Consider the following 12,585-nt stretch of genomic DNA (forward strand, 5'->3'; position numbering starts at 1 on the left):
TAGGACCACCTCTCTCCTCACATAGAGTTTAATCTGCTTCGGAGACAGGCTTTCATTTATGAAAAGAAAGAAAATTATTTCAACTGAAATTGAAGAACGGAGGTAAAGTTAATAGTAGAGGCTACACAGAAAACACAACCTTTCAGTCTTAGGGTGGTGATGGGAAACCAGCCAGGGCTTTGTAATTTGTCATTGTCATATTTTATGGCAATTATGTGTACTGTGTTAGCATAAGCCCCAGCCTGAGGAATTACCATTGGTATAATTAAGAGACCTACTGTTACACACAGCGTTCCGAAAATACTGCTGTGTTGTTCTGTTCCCTTTAACAAGAATGAAGACTAGCTTTGCAATTCCTCATTTTTTTTTTTAATCCCAGCACTACAAATAGACTGGTTCGTTGTTATACAGTTTAGTGGTGAAGAAACTGTTCTAAACAACTATTAGCAAAAATAGCCACACCTATTAAACATTCCCCTGCCAGCAACTGGGAACCAGAGTTAGAAGAGAGAGCTGTCTGGGGTTATTTTTGACCAACACTTTTACTTTAAACATGTGAGAAACTAATCTTTTTTTTTTTTTCAAGTTTAGAGAGATACCCCGATACCCCTTATTGTTATAGGGGTAGGTCTCATTACCAAAAATAATCTTTTTTTCCCATAAAAAGGCAATTCACCTTAAAAGTCACTTGATGAGCAAAAATAAAATGTGAGAGGCGGTGTACTTAAGCACCTAGTACCCATTTCATAAATCTGCTTATGTTTGGAAATTGTGTTTTCTGTTCACTAATTCCAGAACATGGACTTATTACAACGGCAGTGCTTCCACATCTATCTTTGACTTTCGTGGATGCAATCCAGATGCATTTCCAGATGCTGGACTTGGTTAAAACCCAAAGGCGATTTCCGCCTCCGTGTTGTCGTAGCTGGGCTGTCCCGCTGGAGGGCAGCACCTCACAAGCGATCCGGGGCCTTGGGAGTCAAAGGTGTTTGGAACACAGCTTCGGTCCAAGGGCGCGGAAGGGGCAGAAAGGCGCACTATAGCAAATTAGTCACAGATTTCTCTTGTCCATATAAATTAAAGGCAGCCCGATCTTAAAGCATATTCTGGAGGGGTACAGGAAATAACACTTTTTAGAGCAAAAAAACCCAGCTCGGATGCGTGCTTTGAGGCTCCAGCTATTGTCTTCCGCCTTGGGAGACCTCCCCGGCTGGGACCCTGCAGGCTGCCTGGCTTTGAAATGAGAGATTTTGGAGCTGGTCGTAAAGCAGGTGTTAGTGCTCCTGTTTAATGGAGAGCCTGCTTGTTAATCTTTGAAACGTTCAGGAAGGTCAGTTCCCACTCTTCTGTCTCTGGATATTTTTGGAGGGTGGCCGGGGCCATGAAAAAATGTCAGGCCACCTTATAAGGCCGTGTCTGGCCCCGAGAATGCTTGTCTGCAGCATGTCCAGTACACTCTGTGGGTGTGAGTTAACTTGACTCTTGGACTGTGAGTTTTCTCATAGATTTAAAATACTTCTATTCATGCCATGGATTATTGTCTCTTTAACAGCCTTAAAGTCTTCCTCAAGAGCTGTTTAAATGACACCGATTTGGGACATACCAAATAGATAACCAAGGGCACACGTAATGCCTCTACAACCACACTAGTTGACTGTGCCAGGGCAGACAGGGATAGTCTTACAGCAGGTGGTTTATTTAGCCAATGTATGTCAAAGTGAAAGCCACAGAATATTAGTTATGAGGGCATGGGAGTATGGATATGCTGGGGGGAGCGGTTCTGTAGTTAAAGTTGAAACAAAGTTTTCTCTCCTGCTGTGCTTTTCAGATCTTTTTGCACCTGAATGCAGTTTGTGACTCTCCAAGAGATGGGGTGCTACTGCAGGCTTTTCGAAAGCTATTTTCAGTCTTTATCCTTGAAACATCTTCAGGGCTAGAGCTCCTTGAACACCATGAAAAATACTAATCTGTTAGCAGCTTTCCCCATCAGAGGATGTTAACATGTCCTGGGGGCAACAGAAAAAGAGATGCACGAGGGCTTAGCCTGGGATCTGGGAAGATTTTCCTTGTTTTTTGTTTTTAATAAACCACCATCTCAAATAGGTAATGAATTACACATGAGATTGAGAACCCAGGTGTCAGCAACCCTGGATGGAGTCTACCATTTGCTACTTTCTGGTGCGTCTAAAGGGAGCCTACCAGTGGATGTGAACTTATCTGTCTGAGAAGACCCAGCTGGGACCAACAGCCCCAAATTGGATCAGCCAACTGCCACTCCCCCTGTGCCTACACCCCAGTTTAAGTGCCCGCTGTCAGCCCGTTACTCAGGCTCATGTCCTCTTTGAGGCTCCTGGTGTCAGGAAATCGTCTCCCTGACTTTACCCTCATTCCTGAACGTCACCAGGTGACGGCTGCTTTGTCCTGGTGTGCCCTGTTATCTGACAAGGCCTTAGAGTTCCTTTCGCTCTGGGTGGCATCCTCCCCACGTCAGCTCACCACCTAGATGCTTGGGAGCCAGAGAAGCCATCACTCTCTGTGCAGAGGAAACTGAGGCTCTGAGAGGGCACGTGACTTCTCCAGGGCCACATAGTGAGACAGCTGGGACCAGTTCTCTGCCCGCCCCCAGCCCCCCGCCAGGGCAGCTCCGGGGCTATGCCCTGCCCTCTGCTGCTCACACCCATCCATGGCTTTCTGAAGCTTCCAGCTCTCTCACTGTTCCCCATCTCTCCCTGTTCCCCAATCTCTCTTGCCCATGACCCCTCAGGCTTCCCATCAGACTCTCCTGCCAGACTCCACCATTCTTCTCACTGTTATCAGAACCCCCGTGCCCCTCTGCCCTCCCACTGCACCCTCTTGGCAAAACCCTGAGCTGGGATCATCCAGCTGCTACCCTTCGCTGTGCCTCACCCTTGGGGCTGCCTGGCTGGCACTGCCCATGATTCCCTTTAGACTCCATCCTCCTTAAACCTCTGACTCACTCCCAGCCCAGGATAACAGCCCCAATTTCAGAGAAATGTGCCATCAGGTAGCAATTCCTTCAACTTTCTATCACCACGTCTATAGACTTACCTATACTGAGCATACCCTTTTCTTTTCCTCCTGTTAGAATGGAAGGGGTGACCTTCTGTCCAAAGTTAATCCCCTCCTTGTGTTCTAGATGTTTCCACCACACACACACACACACACACACACACTTAGGGATCTCACTCCAGCCATCCCATCCTCTCTGTACTTCCTCTTTGCCGTCTCTTCCCATGGAGTGCCTCCCCATCTTGGCTTTGACCCCAGCCCTCCACCTTCTCTCCTCCTGTTCTCCTCTGCTTCTCACCTCCCACTCTTCCCGTCGCACCCAGCCTGGCTCTTCCTGTCCTGCCACCGACACGGCTCTGTTCCAGGTCACTAGTGACCTCCTTGTTAGGAAATCCAGTGTATGCTTTGTGGTCCTTGTCGTACGGTTGAAATTGGGGTGCTACCTGCTGGATGTTAGAAGTAATGATATGGTTTTGGAGTAGACTGGGGGCCCCAGCAATACCCAGTCCTGGCCCAGAGCTCTCGTTTTTTCTCCATGCATCTCTAATGAAGGCGTATGTGAAAGACACAAGGGGGAGCAGCCAACAGAATGTGTAACGGCTGACTGCGGCCTGAGCCCCAGGGGGCTCCTCATGGGGCACGCACGCTTCCTAAACCAGCAAGAGGAAGTAGCTCAGACTAAAGGCAATCGTGAGACCCGCTCAGCTTACCTCTCACCCTGTTGTTCATAGGTCCTACCACTGTGATGGAAAGGCTGACCCAACACACCACCATCTCCGGGGAAGAAGTACTCACAGATGGAGTGCCTGTGCCACCATGCTTGGCTCCAGGCTGGCCTGGGCTGGGAAGGACAGGAAAGCATCCAGGGAGAAAGAGCAGATTTGGCTCTGCGCACCACCTAATGGCTAGAAGAGCCAGAAGAGAGACCCACACCCCTGTACACCAACCTCCTAATGATGCCCATTGACTCCACTCCCTCTCGCTAGCAGATGGAGCTCCATCAGAATCTCGAAACTGAGCACAAAGATTAGCATTCCTCTTCCCTGGGAAGGAGCCAAGACATGCTGGGGAGAATGAAGAGGGATCTTGGAATGCCTCCCAGGAAGCCAATATGGTTCTCGAAATGATCTTTGCTCTGGACAGCCCGCTCCTCTGGTTGCCTCCTGCCTCCTTGACCAAACTTGCTCAAGTCTCTGCCAAAACCCCCTGACTCACAGGTTGAGTGCATCAAGGATCGCCCAGGGTACTTGACAAAATCAGATTCCTGGCTCCCTCAGAGCTCCTGAATCTGAATCACTGGAGATAGAGACTGGGGCTGTATTTTCACCCAAGCTCCCGGGGGATTCTGGTCCAGGGGCTTACTCTGAAGAACGTTGCCTTCAGGGCTCCTGACCCTGAAGGTTCCATCCTAACTCCTTACTTCAAATCTGAGGCCCCTGATCACCAGCCCCCAGAGCAGATTTGGCCCTTGAACATGTTCTCTTTGGCCCACATTACTTTTTTTTTTTTTTTTTTTTTTTTTGGCGGTACGTGGGCCTCTCACTGCTGTGGCCTCTCCCGTTGCGGAGCACAGGCTCCGGACGCGCAGGCTCAGCGGCCATGGCTCACGGGCTCAGCCGCTCTGCGGCATGCGGGATCCTCCCGGACCGGGGCACAAACCCATGTCCCCTGCATCGGCAGGCGGACTCTCAACCACTGCGCCACCAGGGAAGCCCCCACATTACTTTTTTAAATTGAATCAGTTGTGAACACTTTAAAGTTGAGACATGTTATGTAACCATCTAAGAGAAATCAGAAGATGAGGCAGCAAGAGTCACTTTCCCATATGTTGGGCATCGGTGAGAACCCAGGAGGGCTGCCCATGGGACTGGGTGCTCAGGAAGGGATCAGGCTCAGGCCACGGTGCCCCCTGTCACCGCCCAGCCAGGCCCCTCTGGAGTCTGACGCAGGAGCTGGAGAGGAGGAGCAGGGCTGCCACGGCTTCACGTTTCCTCTGTGCTGATGACTGCAGGCCTCTGACTCAAGCCTGCATCCATCTCAGAGCTCTACTAGACCCCTTCACGTGGGCATCCCGTAAGCGCCCAGAGCTCAGCCTATCCAAAATGAAACTCCCCGCCTCCCCCTGCCACAATCCCTTCCTCCTCCCCCGTCCTAGTCTTTCCCACCTCACTGGATGGCATCCCATCCACCAGCTGGTCAAGCCAAGAAGCTGGGAGTCATCTCCCCTCTTCTGCTCCCTCACTGGCCCTCACTTAGTTTTTAATCAGTCGCTAAATCCTATTGATTCTATCTCCAGAGGATCAATAGAATTTATCAACGTCCCTCCTCCGCTGCCTCTTCTCTTATCTGGGCCACCACCATCTCAGCTGGACGGCAGCAGTGGCCTCCCAACCGGCTGTCAGCTTCCACGCTTGCCCTCCCCCCAAATCCATTCTCCATACAGAGCCAAAACAGCCTTTTCAAATGCAAGTATTATCACACGTTCTCTGTCTCAGCCTGCAGTAACTCCACTGTTCTTGGTGCAACGTCCAGACCCCTGAACCTGACCCAGTGACTTTCTGCGACCTGTGTCGGCTTTGTCTCCACCCTTCTGCACCTCATGTTCATGAAGACCTATCAGGCCCTTGGGGCGCCTGGCTCTCACCTCCTGGTCTTTGTCCAGCACATTCCCTCTGCTGGGAGGTTCTCCCTCTCCACCTGGTGAATTCCTTCCTGTCCTTCAGGAGTGGCTGTGGCCTGGCCTCCAGGAAGTGCCTGTCCGAGATCCTAGGACCGGCCCTGGTGTACTTCCTGGATGCTCCCGCAGCGCCAGGGAGCCAGAAAAAACCAGGAGCCCCGTTAAGTGAGAGTTTCAGGCAACAGTGAAGTATGTCTCATGCAATATTGTAATTTCTGAGGCCACTGTGACAGTGCTTATATTTCCCTCCCATTTCTCACTGCCATCTTTTCTCACCTGTTTGCCTGTCAAGACTGCAGGCTCCACAAGGGTGGGAACTCCTCCAGGCTTGTGGACCACTGTATTCTCAGTCCCCAGGCTTCTACTAGGGTCTGGGGGACTGGCAGGAAACAAAAACAAATGATTAAATAGGGTCGTTTCAGATACCAGTAAGTCCTTTAAAGAAACTTAGGAAGTCAATGTGGTAAGAAGGGGCTGGGCCTGCAGCTTTGGCTCATGTGTTCAGGCTTGGCCTCTGAACAGGGATGGATGCAGGATTCGATCCAAATTCCACAGATCCCAAAGCGCACAGTGGTTTCCCTCCACCATGCTGTCTCCCTGCTCCCTGGAGCACAGGGGCATTGGCAGGGGGCAGGGGGTTCATTTAGGATGACTTTCGGGGGGTACCCCACCCAGATAGTCTCTCAAAGCGTACAGCTGCCGGCTCCTTGGAGACTTTTGGTGCCCTTGGGTCCCCTGGCAACCCCCTGAACCAGGCTCCCTGAGAAGCCCAGTGGATGCAATGGGAGGTGGAGGTCCAGGAAGGGCTCCACCTCCTGGGTTCCAGGCTGCAGCACTCTGCTTGACACCTCCAGTCGGAGCCCTGGGGGTCTGAGCTTAAAACCCTACCTCCCCACCAGACTCGGCCTTTTCCTCAGGTGCTTCTCATTAGCCAAGCTGATGACAGCTGAGAGTTTGGTTACGAGGAATTCTCACAGCCTGGGGGTTGCTTATCCCAGCAGCTCAGGACCAGAGCTCCTCCCCGGAGCTGGGCTGGGCCCGGCCTACAGTGCCCAGGGTGCCCAGATGTGTGCCCACAGGCCATGGGCATCTCTGTCCGCAGGCTAAAGCCTACATTTGTTTGATTACCTCTGCCTCTTCTCCCCTGCATTAGGACAGCTGATCAAGCTGAAAGCTCCAGGCACTTCTCATAGCCTGCCAGCTGCTTGAGGCTGCTTCATTTCATATTCAAAGTCAGGAGAAGATGAGCAGCCCCACCTGCTCCATGGAGAACTGTCACTGAACACCACCCACCTCGTACCTTCCCAAACCTCCAGCCCGTGTTGTACACGAGGGAACCATGACATGTCAGAACCGGAAGGGGCCTCACAAGAGCATCATCACCTGCAGCCTCCACTTGTCCGGAAACTGAGTCCAAGGAGAGACAGGAACACAGGTGGTCAGTGGCAGAGCTGGACCCCGCATTCCCAGCCCACAGCACGGCCCTGCAGGCCACTTCTGGGTGTACGGTGAGGGGATTTCATGCTCCTCCAGGGACTTGAGCTTCCTGTCGAGGGAGGCAGAGCCTCAGCTGCCCACACTGTGATTTCAGGTGCAGACTTACAAGGAGATTGGAGAATCGGGGGAGATGGACCCTCCCAGACCCTGGAAAAGATGTCAGGGACACTGCCCGTACCCGGAAGCTTGGAGGACACAACCGGGAGGTCTGTGCCAGGCAGCCCTGGGAAGGCTGAGGGCGACAGGAGGAGGAGGCCTGCTGTGGGGTTCCAGTGGCCCCTCTGACCGCAGAAACCCCGAGGTGGTACAGCTTAACCCAGGCCCGTGAGGGTTTCCCAGAGTTCCTACAGGTATTAAACCAAGAATGGAAGTTTGTGGGCTTCTTCCGGAAGTCCCAGCTCCCAGCATCAGCCCCTCTCCCCTCATTGGAGAAGCACAGCCTGGGATGCAGCCTGCAAATGTGGGATCCCAGGGCTCGCCGAGCCTCCTGTCAGGAATCTCGATTCAGAGCCAGGCAAGTTGGCTTCCCTGGTATATTTAGAAAAGTCAGGCTCCGGTTGCTCCCTGTTCCCTTACAAAGTGTGAACTGCACCCATCACATGGAAATGTGATTCACTTCTCAGCAACCAGGCTGAGCTCCTTCCCACCGCCTCCAAACAACCCTCCCTCTCTGCCCCACTCAGCCCTCCTGCGCCCATAGCTTCATGTTCTCCGCCTGGAGCTGAGGGCTCTGGCAATGCTGTGGCCGCGGAGAACAGGTTGGAAGGCACCTCCAGGGTCAAAGGCAGAATGGCTCTTTTGCATCTTTTTGGCAATGCATTGCTCTCGCTTAGTCTGGTTCCCTTCTAGAAATCTGGATGCTTCTTCCTCACAGTCTCCTAACCCTCGATTCTCGATCCCCCCAGCCCACACTGCTCCTCCTGCGGTCTGAAGCCTTGGAAAGGCTCACAGTTTGGTGGTGAGATCCTCATGGAAACAAGTGCAGTAAAGCTGAGGTTGCACCCCTGCAGTCTGTGAGCTGAACATGGCTTTTTTTTTCCTTTTCTAAAATGATATGCTAAACTGTTTTGGTTACTAACATTTTTAAATTAAGAGGGTTCACATTTTTAAAAATTAATTTCCTGCTTCTCTTGAAAAAATGCCCTGGAGTTCTGGCAACCCTGGGCCCCAGTCCTACAGGGCACATGGCAGGGTCAGGGTGGAGGCTCTCCCTCTGGATGGGCAGGTTCTCCAGGCTACCCCACCAGGCCGTGCGTTCATTTGTGTTTTGGATGTGTAGCTCAAACATCTAGGGTCTCTCTCCTACTATACCCGGATGTACCTGCATATAGCAGGTGTAAAGCCGCTGTATAGCCCCTGCTGTAGGGACACAAAGAAGATGTCATTTCTCCCTCTCCTCTTTAATTTCTCATTCTTTTGATCCTCCGTCCCCCTAATTTGTCTCCGTTTTTCTCTCCACCGCTCTCTAGTGCCCCATATTATTGGTTTGTGTGGTTCTATTTTTGCCCAGCACCAACCTCCCCAACCTCTGCCTGGTTACTTGGAGACAGAGCAACACGGAGCTTCAGAGTCAGGCCTGAGTTTGATTCCTGATCCACTTTCTGCCCTCACCACTTCCCCGAGCCTCTTCGACATATAAGATAGAGACAAAATAATACCTAGTTTACAGGGTTTCTGGGAGGATTAAAGGAGCCCCTGCCCTGCTCGTTAAATGGCTGAAGGGACTTGAGTTTGCTTCAGTGGAGGGCAAAGCAGAGGCTGTGGACGCCTTGCCAGACACTGCGGGAACCTCAGCCACTTCCTCACCTCGTGGTCCCAGGAAGTAAGTAGTCCAAGTGCACAGGCTGATCCCCAGGGGCCCCAGAGGTGGCAGTGCCTCTGGCCCTTGAGGGCAAGAACTCCCTTAAATGACGGGTCTCATCTGGTTGGAGGACATTGTTCAGGCCCAGGCTGGGCTCCATCCGAGGAAGCCAGGCCAGTAGGACAAGCCAGGGCCTCAGACCATGTGTTCCCCTCCTTCCTCCGAATGACAAGCTCCAATGCCTGCCCAGACCCCGTATCTGCCCGGGGTCTTCCAGCTGGAGCCCAGTCATGGGCTGAAGGAAACCATCAGTGGAGGCGTGACCAAGGCCAGGGGTGAAGGTAACCGCCTCTCCTCCTGCTGGGAGGCACCAGCTTGGTGAAAGTACACTGGACTCTGTAAAGGACCACATCACAGAGTCCCTGCTGTGTCACTGTCTCCCTCCCTGCCACGGGTCCCAGTGTCCTCCTCTGAACAATGAGGGGGTGAGTTCTGGGAACTCTCAGGCAGCCCCTGACACCATGTGATTTAGTCAAGCACAGGGGAGGGACCGTATGTTGGAGAGGTGCTCAGGTGAGATCAGATCCACAGGTGCAGGAGTAAAAGCTGACAATATGGAATAAATAGAAATCAAGGCAGCTGATCTGAGGCTTTCGGGTGAGAAAAAGGCCTGGAGCAGAAGGGGTTTGGTCCATGCTCAGCACCCCCAAGTCTCCCCAGGATGTCCTCTACCCTCAGGCAGCATTACCTCAGGGTAGGTTTCTTTTGGTATTTCTTTGATGACAATGTTGCCAGGGGACCCAGGAATATGAAAACCCAGAGGCACTTCCTCCAAATGCAGAGTGACTCACCCATGTGCTGGCCCCTAACGCAAGGGCGACCCGTGGAGAATAACAGTAGCTAATATTTAACACGTACAATGTGCCAGGCACTGTTCATATTTTTTCATGTATATTAACTTGTGTATTTCTCCCAACAGTTCTACGAAGTCAATACTGCTGGACTCCCATTTTACAGATGACGAAACTGAGGCACAGAAAGGTTAAGTAACTGGGCCATGGTGACCTGGCAGGTGAGTGGCAGAGCCTGGACATAAAGCCAGAGGGTGTTCCAGAACCCGCACGCTCCGTGACTACACTAATTATATCGCTTTTACTGTTGCCCCAAGGCCACAGGGTGCTCTGTGCTGTGCCCCCAGCCTCATCCCCTTCCACCTCATCAACACTGATTCAGGACTTGGGGGGCGGGGCCCAGGGACGTGGTTTTCACAAGCGCCCAGCTGATTCTGCTGCACACTCAGGTTTGAGAAGCACGCACCAGAGGACAGGTGGGGAAGATAACGCAGTCAGTGAGACCACCCAGGGCGCGAATTGGTTAATGTAGAAATTGGAAGCATGTCTGTGCATCAGAGGGAACGGCTGGAAGACCCTCCCTGTGGCTCCCTCTGTGGGATGGGGTCCTCTTCCCTCTCCACCTGGTTAATTCTCACCTTTCTCTCAAATATCACTCCTCAAGGAAGACCCACCCCAGTAACCCCTGGGTCCCAGCTCCCTGCGGTCGTTCTTGTTGTTCTGTATTTCTTTCCTGGAGCCCTAGTATGGGTGGCACTAAATGACTGCCGTTTGTAGGTCAAGTTCTGTGCTGCCCTCTAGAACGTAGGCTCCGAGAGGGCAGGGATTTTCGCCTTATTCACGGCTGCATCCCCAGAACTCGCACTGGGTTTGGCATGTAGTAGGCACTCCTGGATGTTTGTTGAATGTGTGACTCAGGTTGCAAAGCTGGGAGACGTAAGTTCAGGTAGAAGGAAAGAAATGTAGAAGAGAGACTGTGCCTTCTGGTCTGCAGGGTCTTTCCCCATCCAGGAATTGTTCAGCCCATGTAGGAATTTCACAGGGCAGTGGAATCCTCCTGCCGTGGAATCAGCTCACCTACCTCCTTGCATCTAAGCCCTCTGCTGTTCTTCTCAAAGATCCCTGCAAATGGGAGTTCCTCAGCTCTCCTTCCATGTTATTCCTTCCATGCTCTTTGCTATTAGGGAAGTTCTCCTTTGAGTCTGACTCCTGTGTTTCCTATGCCATTTGTACCGCCCTTTCCCTCCTCTTGAACACAGACTCTAATGTTACCAGAACTAGATAGGACCTTAGAGATGACCAAAGAAAGTAGCTTTCAAGTCTTTTTTTTTTTTTCCCTAAGCAGGAAAAGCTCTTTTCCAAAAAAATCAGAATCTGAATCCTAAAATGTGAGGCCGACAAAAGGGGAGAAGCTCTGATTTTTTAGGGGGTGGAACCCCTCCCAGGGCACCCCCAGGAGCTCCAAGGTACCCAACTTGAAAACCAGTGATAGATCTAAGCCTGACACTTTATGGATGAGAAAATCCAGAGACGGGAAGTGATCTGCCTCAGACAGGATCACAATCCAAGTCTTTCCTGCTTGAAGTTCATAGCCACCGTTGTTGGACCTCGGTGAAAAAGGCAACATTTGGGTTGCTCTGCAGTTGTACTTTTTAAAAAAAAATAAATTTATTTATTTTATTTATTTGCTTTTGGCAGCGTTGGGTCTTCATTGCTCCACGCGGGCTTTCTCTAGTTGTGGTGAGTGGGGGCTACTGTTCATTGCGGTGCGCGGGCTTTTCATCGTGGTGGCTTCTCTTGTCGCAGAGTGTGGACTCTAGGCGCGCAGGCTTCAGTAGCTGTGGCACATGGGCTCAGTAGTTGTGGCTTACAGGCTTAATTGCTCCATGGCATGTGGGATCTTCCCGGACAGGGGCTCACACCCGTGTCCCCTGCATTAGCAGGCGTATTCTTAACCACTGCACCACCAGGGAAGTTCCTGTACTTTTTAAAAAGCATGTTCTGGTATCATTTTGGGGACTACGTGTTTTGTGTTTTCTTTATGGTATCTGGTTCTTCACTATGCTAAAAAACTCAATGACAAATTGGGAAAGTTATACAAACATGTTTCCCAAATCTCCAAATCTTTGAACAAAGATGGTCATCACATTTTCTCAAACATTTCCACATAGGGCTGCAGAGTAAGGCCCATCTTTTTTTTATATTATTTACTTATTTATTTCTTTTGGAGTATATTTTGTACACAAACCATGGGATCGCAAGAAAGATCAATTGGAATGAGAAATGGTGGCGTCCTTGGTGCTGGGAACTCATTAAGCCTTTCAGCCCCAGGGACTTGGGGATTTTCATGGAACCAATTTCCTTCTTGGGATTGTTAACATAATCCCATGATTGGAGGATTGAGGGACCTATTAGCTGCCAGCCCAGTGCTCTAAGGGAGCACATTCCCAAGGACCAGAAGAAAGGTCTAGGCGTCTTCATGGATTTCCCATGAACCACAGGCTCTCTGCCCACACCCTCATCCCGCCCTCCACCTTCAGCCGGCTCCCAGACCCCAGCGCAGGGGAATGTGAAGTGTCTCAGGAGAGTGGGGTCAACAGGGGCTGGACTGCAACAGTACTCACTAGTCATTTATCCTCCACGTGCCACCCTTAGAACATTAGTCATGATCATCATGCTTCAGGTGCCATTTATGAAGCTTCTAGTACATTCCAGACACTGCTAATTCA

This window comes from Orcinus orca, chromosome 5 (assembly GCF_937001465.1).
Source record: "Orcinus orca chromosome 5, mOrcOrc1.1, whole genome shotgun sequence".
NCBI lineage: Eukaryota > Metazoa > Chordata > Mammalia > Artiodactyla > Delphinidae > Orcinus > Orcinus orca.